We start from the raw sequence: 10,369 nt of genomic DNA on the forward strand, positions 1-10,369 counted from the left end.
GAGTCTCGCGCTGTGTCACCCAGGCTGGAGTGCAGTGGCGCGATCTCGGCTCACTGCAAGCTCCGCCTCCCAGGTTCACGCCATTCTCCTGCCTCAGCCTCCGAGTAGCTGGGACTACAGGCGCCCGCCACCACGCCCGGCTAGTTTTTTGTATTTTTAGTAGAGACGGGGTTTCACCATGTTAGCCAGGATGGTCTCAATCTTCTGACCTCGTGATCCACCCGCCTCGGCCTCCCAAAGTGCTGGGATTACAGGCTTGAGCCACCGCGCCCGGCCGAGAATCCATATCTTTAGATAATTTTGAAATCATCTATTACAATCTTTCAACAAATGTACAGTTGATCCTTGAACACTACTGGGGTTTAGGAACACCAACACCCCGCACAGTCAAAATCTATGTATAACTTTTGACTCCCCTAAAATTTAACTACTAATAGCCTACTGTTGTCCAGAAGCCTTACTGATAGCATGAACAATTGATTAACACATATTTTGTATATTATATGTATTATATGCTGTATTCTTATGATAAAGTAAACTGGAGTAAAGACAATGTTATTAAGAGAATCGTAAGGCAGAGAAAATATACTTACTATTAATTAAATGGAAGTAGATCATCATAAAGTTCTTCATCCTTTTCATCTTCATGTAAGTAGGCTGAGGAGAAGAGGTTGGTCTTGCTGCCTCAGCGTATCAGAGGCAGAAGAAAATCTGAAGATAAGTGGATCCTTGCAGTTCAAACCCATGATGACGAATGCAATAATTATATAGTCTCAAAGTAGCGCTCCACAAAAAAATTACCTATATGCCATACTTACTAATTAGCTTTACAGTGGAGAAATCTGGCAGACATCTTTTTAACTGAGTGATAACAGTTTTCATCAGTAAAATGACAAATTGACATTGTGTACTTTCTATGATGCACTAAGAAGAACTCGGCACCACTTCTAGGGTATTCCTACTAAAGATGCATAAGTCATGAGTAGTTGAAGAAGTTCAATTAGGCAAACCCAAATTGAGGGACAAAATAACTACAAAATAACTAACTATACTCTTCAAAATGTCCAGATGATGAAAGACAAGAAAAGACTGAGGCAGTGTTCTGGATTGACAGACTGAAGAGATGTAACAGCTAAATGCAGTGTGTATTTCTGGATTGGGTCCTACACCTATAAAAGACATTATTGGAGGCTGGGCGTGGTGACTTACATCTGTAATCCCAGCACTTTGGAAGGCTAAGGCAGGCAGATCACTTGAGGTCAGGAGTTTGAGACCAGCCTGGCCAACATGGCAAAATGCTGTTTCTACTAAAAATACAAAAATTAGCTGGGTGTGGTTACACACTCCTATAGTCCCAGCTACTCAAGAGGCTGAGGCAGGAGAATCACTTGAACCCAGGGGGTGGAGGTTGCAATGAGCCAAGATCGTGCCACTGCACTCTGGCCTGGGCAACAGAGTGAGACTGTCTCAAAAAAAAAAAAAAAAAAAAAAAAAAGACATTATTGGAAGAACTGGCAAAGTTCAAATAGGGCTTATAAGTTAGACAATACAATACATTGTATTGATACTAATTTTCTGACTTTGATGGTGTACTGTGGTTATACAGGAGAGTGTCCTAGCTTTTAGGAAATATACACTGAAGTAGTTAGGGTTAATGGGTCATCAATTATGAACTCTCAACGATTTAGAAATATTCACAATTGGCCTGGCGTGGTGGCTCATGCCTGTAATCCCAGCACTTTGGGAGGCCAACGGGGTGGATCACCTAAGGTCAGGAGTTCAAGACCAGCCTGGCCAACATGGTGAAACCTCATCTCTACTAAAAATACAAAAAATTAGCCAGGAATGGTGGTGGGCACCTGTAATCCCAGCTACTTAAGACACCGAGGCAGGAGAATCTCTTGAATCTGGGAGGAAGAGATTGCAGTGAGCTGAAATAGGGCCACTGCACACCAGCCTAGGCGACAAGAGCAAGACTCCATCTTAAAAAAAAAAAAAAGAAATATCCACATTTGGAAAATCTGGGTGAAGTGTACACAGGAGCTCTTTGTACAAGCTTCATAACACTTATGTAAATTTTAAATAATTTGGCTGGGCACGGTGGCTCACACCTGTAATCCCAGTACGTTGGGAGGCTGAGGTGGGTGGATCACTTGAGGTCAGGAGTTCCAGACCATCCTGGCCAACATGGGGAAACCCCATCTCTGCTAAAAATACAAAAGTTAGCCAGGCCTGGTGGTGCATGCCTGTAATTCCAACTACTTGGGAGGCTGGAGCAGGGAGAATTGCTTGAACCCAGGAGGTGGAGGTTGCAGTGAGCTGAGATTGCGCCACTGCACTCCAGCCTGGGCAACAGAGCAAGACTCCTTCTCAAAAAAGTTTTTAAAAACCGTTAAAAAAAAAAAGTAAAAGAAAGGAAGAAAAAGAAAAAGAAAGTCTAGAGGTTCTGTGTGAATCTATGTCCAAAATCTCTTTCCTTTGGACTAGAACTTAATTGGGTATTGGCCTCCAGGAGAAGGCAGCAGAACTCTGGCCATGTGATTGGAGCCTTCTGTTACATTTAATTTCTTTTTAATGTTAACATGGTCACCTTTTTTACTTCTTCAATTTGAATCTAGCATCTTCTAGGCCAGTAGGTTTCAACTAGGGATTCAGATAACTTATTTATTTAGTTTTATTAATATACAGATACTCAGAAATTCAGACTTACTGAATCTCTTGATGTTCTCAATATGTTCTTTGTATGTTCTTGCTATAAACTTAGCAAGTTCATGATATATGATTTTTAAAAATGTGTGCCTAAGAATAGCCATTCAGTGGCTCAAGCCTGTAATCCCAGCACTTTGGGAGGCCGAGACGGGCGGATCACGAGGTCAGGAGATCGAGACCATCCTGGCTGACACGGTGAAACCCCGTCTCTACTAAAAAATACAAAAAACTAGCCGGGCGAGGTGGCGGGCGCCTGTAGTCCCAGCTACTCCGGAGGCTGAGGCAGGAGAATGGCGTGAACCCGGGAGGCGGAGCTTGCAGTGAGCTGAGATCCGGCCACTGCACTCCAGCCTGGGCGGCAGAGCGAGACTCCGTCTCAAAAAAAAAAAAAAAAAAAAAAAAAAAAAAGAATAGCCATTCAAAGACTCCTGAATACCCCTGGTCTACTTCTTATAATATGACATATTAAGTCAGGATTATTGTATGTTATACCTTCATTTTTTTCTCTGTAAAGATTATGTTCATCCCTTTTTTATAAATTAGATGTAATGTTCACTGTCTTTTTGAAAATCTAGTTAATTGTCACATTTATAATTATTTGTCAAAAGCTTTTTTTTTTTGGAGATTCTCTCTGTTGCCCAGGCTGGAGGGCAGTGGTGTGATCTTGGCTCACTGCAAACTTCGCCTCCTGTGATCAAGAGATTCTCTTGCCTTAGCCTCCCGAGTAGCTGGCATTACAGGTGTGCACCATCATGCCTGGCTAATTTTTGTATTTTTAGTAGAGATGAGGTTTTACCGTGTTGACCAGGCTGGTCTTGAACTCCTGACATCAAGTGATCCTCCCACCTCAGTCTCCCAAAGTGCTGGGATTACAAGCTTGAGCCACTGCGCCCAGCCCAAAAGCTCTTGTTGGATTGACTTTATTATCTTGTTTTGCATTTCACAGAAACAACCAAATTTCCTTGTCAGCTATGCAATTCTTGTAATGAACTCTCATCGGATCTTTCATGTTTTAAAATTATCAGTAATAAGTTAGTAAACTAATCATAATCATTTTAAGTCTTTTGTTATCTACAGATAGTTTTTAATTTAATGAGAGTACATGCTTCCCTGAAAGCTCAACAATCAGCTACAGGTCAGAGTGGTCTGTCTTCAATAAAGGATTATCACAAAATCCTGTGGGAAAGGACTATGCTGGATACTTTGGGCATAGTACCTGATGGCAACACTTAAACAGCTTTGAGATCATACTAGTGGACTGAGTCAGGATTTCTAGAACTCTAGTTGAGAAGCCAATGGATTTCATGAGACTGTTAACCCAAGATCTAGTCAAATAATAATTAATTATCTAGGACCAAATGAACTAAGAAGGGACACTTGCAGTTTTCATTTGAAATACTGTTGATGTGGTAACATTTTTTCTTTTTTCTTTCTTTCTTTCTTTTTTTTTTTTTTTTTTGAGACAGAGTCTTGCTCTGTCCTCCAGGCTGGAGTGCAGTGGTGTGATCTCGGCTCACTACAACCTCTGCCTCCCAGGTTCAAGCCATTCTCCTGCCTCAGCCTCCCAAGTAGCTGGGATTACAAGTAGTGCACCACCATGCCCGGCTAATTTTTGTGTTTTTAGTAGAGACAGGGTTTTACCATGTTGGCCAGGCTGGTCTCGGACTCCTGACCTCAAGTGATCCACCCACCACGGTCTCCCAAAAGTGCTAGGATTACAGGCCTGAGCCACCATGCCCGGCCACTGTTGTAATATTCTATTTTTCCAGATATTTAAGGAAGCCCATTTGCTTTCCTCTTAAGCTATTTATAAGTCAACAATTTGGTAATTATAACTCTGCTATTTTAAAAGACTCTGTTTTTTACACTGAAATGAAACATTTGTAAATGATATCTTTTTTCTCCCTACCTGACTGCTACAGAATTCGCAAACTCTTATAAAATATTCTTAATTTCATGACAATGTAATTATTGTATTTTCATGCTAATGTAGTTATTGGCATAGGTTTGATGACTCTGTCTTCCTTTTTACCAGGATGGAATTGGAAATGTTGATTATGCAATCAAGGCCTTGTCCGGAGTATCATATTTTAGAAAGATGCTCATTTAATCAAATATGGTTAGACATTTCTAAAGAACTAAGGTTGACTTTGTGGAGCCAATGCTTACAAACCCCTTCCATGAAAACTGGCCTAGTATCTGGCTTATAGCATTGCCAGTCTTACAAGTCCAAGTAGGCCCAAGAACCCTAGGGTATTTTGAGGACCTCAAGAAGAGACGAATTTACTCAAATTTAGGGGTTCTTCAGGTGAAATCTGCTGTTGAGTTCTTGGTGTGGCTAGCTGGCTTCAAGAGGCTTTTGAAAGTCAAATTTGAGATTTTTTGAAAACTTTTAGCAAAGTAAACTTAAGAAGGCCTAAATGGTAGTTTACCACTCTTGTTGTACCCATGTAAATACTGAAGCCAAATAATGAGACCAGTCTCATTTTGTGACCAAAAAGAATCTTCCTGCCAGGCACAGTGACATGTGCTTGTAATCCCAGCTACTCAGGAGGCTGAGGTGAGAGGATCATGGAGTTCAGTACCAGCTTGGACAATATAGCAAGGCCCCATCTCAAAATAAATAAATACAACAAATTCACTGGATATATTGGCACACACTTTTAGTCTCAGGTTCTTGGGAGTTAAAGTGAGAGGATCACTTGAGCCCAGGAGTTTGAGGTTGTAGTGAGCTACAATCGTGTCTCTACACTCCAGTCTGGATGACTGAGTGAGATTCTGTCTCTTAAGAAGAAAAGGCTGGGTGTGGTCACTGATGCTTGTAATCCCATTACTTTGGGAGGCCAAGGTGGGTGGATCACTTGAGGTCAGGAGTTCAAGACCAGCCTGGCCAACATGGTGAAGCCTCATCTCTACTAAAACTACAAAAATTAGCCGGGCATGGTGGTGCACACCTGTAATCCCAGCTACTTGGGAGGCTGAGGCAAGAGAATCGGTTAGAAGCGGGAGGCGGAGGTTGCAGTGAGCCGAGATTGCACCATTGCACTCCAGCCTGGGTGACAGAGTGAGACTCCATCTCAAAACAAAACAAAATAAAAAAAGAAAAGAAAAAAGAATAATTTTCCTGGCTGGCCTGAAGGTAGTGAATTATCTCAATTGATGGTTCATAGTCAGTTACAGATGGAATTCCTTGTTCTACTCCTTCCCTCCTTCTGCCTACTACACTTGACTAGTCTTCAAAAAAAAAAAGTATAATCTTCCCTTGAGGTTAGGAAGGAGATTATAGAAAAGGGAGAAGACTATAGAAAAAAATTTTGTACTTCCATGAGAAACTATGCATTGACCATAGCAACTATTCCAGCTGTTGGATTCTAGCCCTGTTTACTGTCTTGGAGCTATTTTGCAGCTCTTTTTAAATTGCAGGCAATTGATGAATTTTGTAGAAGACACAAACCAACCAATAAGAAGACTAATTTTTTTTTTTTTTTTGAGACGGAGTCTCGCTCTGTCACCAGGCTGGAGTGCAGTGGTGCGATCTCGGCTCACCGCAACCTCTGCCTCCTGGGTTTAAGCGATTCTCCTGCCTTAGCCTCTTGTGTAGCTAAGACTACAGGCATGCGCCACCACGCCCAGCTAATTGTTTGTATTTTTAGTAGAGACATGGTTTCACCATGTTGGCCAAGATGGTCTTGATCTCTTGACCTCACGATCCACCTGCCTTGGCCTCCCAAAGTGCGGGATTCCAGGCATGAGCCACCGCACCTGGCCAAGAAGACTAATTTTATTCAGGCTATTGCAATACAAAGGTTACCCAGATCTGAAGGTTAGGGTATCTTGACAGGGTGGTTTTGTCTTAGATTTTTTTTTTTTTTTTTTTTTGAGACAGAGTCTCACTCTGTCGCCCAGGCTGGAGTGCCGTGGCATGATCTCGGCTCACTGCAAGCTCCGCCTCCCGGGTTCACGGCATTCTCCTGCCTCAGCCTCCCGAGTAGCTGGGACTACAGGCGTCTGCCACCACGCCCGGCTAATTTTATTTTGTATTTTTTAGTAGAGATGGGGTTTCACAGTGTTAGCCAGGATGGCCTCGATCTCCTGACCTCTCGTGATCCGCCCACCTCAGCCTCCCAAAGTGCTGGGATTACAGGTGTGAGCCACCACGCCCGGCCTTGTCTTAGATTTTTATACGGAGGAGCAGACAAGTTATTGGTGGGGTGATTTACTGTTGGGGTTGTCTTGCAATCAGAGGAAGTCTTGGCCAGTTAGCTGAACAGGAAATATTTACCTCTATGTCTAACTTGTTTCAGGGGATGAGTCATCCTAATCTCAGCTAATCATTCATGTGACAAAGAATGGGGAGTTGGAGGGTCTGTGTCTGGTCTTGTTGGCAGGTTCAGGCAAAATGGGAAAAGGCTGTGTTTGGCCTTATCACAGGACAAGGGAGTCACCTGTGAGTCCTATGGGAACCGTGAGGAAGAATGGACAGAGTCTTGTCTAACTTATATGGGAAAGAGTGGTTCTTTGTAGTAAGCCATTTCCCAGAGCACAAAAGGGTTGGGGGATTTCTTAACCATTGCTGTTTTCTGGGAACACAGGACTCAGGTAAAGTTGGACATTGTCAATATGCAAACTCTATCTTGTCCTATAGACTTCCAATTTACTTTCTCCCCAGTCCCCCTTGGAAAAACCAGTTTTGTCTCCATTTGCAATTTCCTATCTTTATTGTATATACATTGATGATTCTTGATGTTTCCTTTGAGCCTTTTATAACATCTGCCTGACGATCTCATATCATCTTAGTTTAACCAATTCTTTAACACATACTCCTTTTTACATTCATATGAGAGTAATGATTTTGCCCTTTTCTGAAAATTACCTTTTATCAGTACAATCCAGAGAGTCTGTTCAGAACTCACCAGTTATACATCCATTCATTAGTGCATGTGAACAAGCTGTGAGAGGCAAGGAAATTCTGAGAGCTGGGGAAGATTGGTCAGTCCAAAGGCGGCCACAGTGGAGACTGACACTCTGAGGTTAAGAGTTATCAGGTAGAGTGAGATAGGACTTCTTTGGTGGGATCATTCTGAATTCAGAGTCTAATGTTTAGTTTTTCATGGTTAAGAATTATATAATTTCTGGGGGGCACAGTGGCTCATGCCTGTAATCCCAGCACTTTGGGAGGCCATAGGGGGCAGATCATTAGGTAAGGAGTTCGAGACCAGCCTGGCCAGCATGGTGAAACCCGGTCTCTACTAAAAATACAAAAATTAGCTGGGAATGGCGGCACGTGCCTGTAATCCCAGCTACTCAGGAGGCTGAGGCAGGAGAATTGCTTGAACCCGGGAGGCGGAGGTTGCAGTGAGCTGAGATCATGCCAGTGTGCTCCAGCCTGGGCTACAGAGCAAGACTCAGTCTCAAAAAAAAAGAAAGAATTATATAATTTCTGCACTCCTTGGCAATGGCCTGGATGTGTTAAAATAGGATACTGAGAGTTTGACAAATTTGAGTCCAAATCCCAGTTTGACCACTTACTTGCTGTGTGATCTGGCGAAGGGTGTTATTCTTTTCTACTTTGGTGTTTTTACCTGCTAAGTGGAAATAATATCAGTACTTACCCCACAGAATTGTTGTAAGTTTCAAATGAGTAATGAAATGTGATGAGCTTGGCACATAGAAAGCATTCAGTAAAACTAGCCGGGCGAGGTGGCGGGCGCCTGTAGTCCCAGCTACTTGGGAGGCTGAGGCAGGAGAATGGCGTGAACCCGGGAGGCGGAGCTTGCAGTGAGCCGAGATCCGGCCACTGCACTCCAGCCTGGGCGACAGAGCGAGACTCTGTCTCAAAAAAAAAAAAAAAAAAAAAAAAAAAAAAGAAAGCATTCAGTAAATGTTGGCTATTATTATTAAAATAACTTTCTGTGTCCACTCCAAGAGAAGGCCTAAATTAACAACCTTTCATGAAAACCTGCAGAAGCCACATGCCTCTGCTACGCACCAGACCCCTTAACACTTAAGCAGAGTTCTTGCTCAACAGGGATAAATGGAGTAACATTTTATCAACTTGCCAACTTCAGCAGTACGTCAATGAGGAAAATCATAGCTGCATATTAGTTATCATGTAATCTTTGTTTTCTCTGAAACTTTTATATTTCTTTTCATGTAACCTTTTTTTAATGAAGGCAATTCACTAAGTCTGAATGCAATTTTATCTGTAGATTTTTATAAAGTTGTTCATGTAAATTATTTTACAAATCAAAAAAAGGAATCTGACAATGTGTCCAAATTTTAGTCAGGAAAATATGGGTAGTTTAGGTATCCTACACACAGCATGCGTTTTTGCGTATACCCCAAGGTCACCAATGACCTCAGAGGGGTCTTGGTAAGGTCCCCACAGCGGGGTGGTGAGGGCCTCCTAAAGGACTGGCAAATCCAAACCCTTTTTTTTTCAGGTCTTTGATTTTACATATCACTAGGGACCTTTCCTGATAACCTGCTAATTCAGGGTTGCTAAGATGATGCATTTGTAAACTAAAATTTGCACATTACTTGAGTGTCCTCAGGATTGAAATCTGACATTCTACTAAGATCCTGTAGCCTCTGTCAAAGTCATGACACCCTTGCCTGCAAGCAGACATGAGGATCTCTAAGGACGCTTTCAAACAAACCAAGGCTGGGGCTCACGTCAAAGGTTCTGCCTTAGTTGGACTGGGGTAACACCTAGGCAATAGGATTATTTTAAAAGCTCCTCAGATGATTCTAATATGCAGCCAGGATTAAGAACCATTGCTCCAACTAAAGCATTCTTTCTCCCCTGAACTTTATAGTAGTTTATCTTTAATGGCACTCAGCAAAACGTTAAAAACATGTTCTACATCTAATTGAAATTATTTAACACACATATTTCATTTCTTCTGCTGGGCTAGAAGCTCTTTGAGGACAGAGCTTGTGTTTGATTCATGAACAGGGTTTTGAACAGGGTTTAGCCAAGGACATTTGGTCTTACTATCTATCAGCTGTGCCCAATAAATATTTGTTAAATGCATAGCTGAAGTCTCACCCTAAGAAAGAACTACAAAAACCGAAGCCTTAAAACAATTGCATGCTGGGGAGGCCGAGGTGGGCAGATCACCTGAGGTCAGGAGTTCGAGACCAGCCTGGCCAACATAGTGAAACCCCTCTCTCTACTAAAATAAAAAAATTAGCCAGGCATGATGGTGGGTACCTATAATCCCAGCTACTCAGGAGGCTGAGAAGGGAGAAACACTTGAACTCGGGAGACAGTGGTTGCAGTGAGCTGAGATCGAACCACTGCACTCAAGCATGGGCGGCTGAGCTAGACTCCATCTCAAAAAAAAAAAAAAAAAAAAAAAAGGCTGCATGACTTTAGGTAAGTTACATAGCCTCTGAGCCTCTTGTAAAGTAATTTCTACCTCCTCAGGATGTTGTGAAATAATGCCTGAAGCCAGGCAGGCAGGAGTTATCAGGAGCTCTGCCCTGCCAACTCAACCTATACTGGTAACCCCTCCCCCATTTCCCATTCTCCTTTTACTGATGTTTCATTCATTTATCTTTTTATTGTCAGTCTCTTCTCTCTCCCTACGGTGTGAGCTTTATGAGGATGGGATTTCTCTCAGTTTGGTTCATTGCTGTATCCTCAGCACCCAGA

This window comes from Theropithecus gelada, chromosome 2 (genome assembly GCF_003255815.1).
Source record: "Theropithecus gelada isolate Dixy chromosome 2, Tgel_1.0, whole genome shotgun sequence".
Classification (NCBI taxonomy): Eukaryota; Metazoa; Chordata; class Mammalia; order Primates; family Cercopithecidae; genus Theropithecus; species Theropithecus gelada.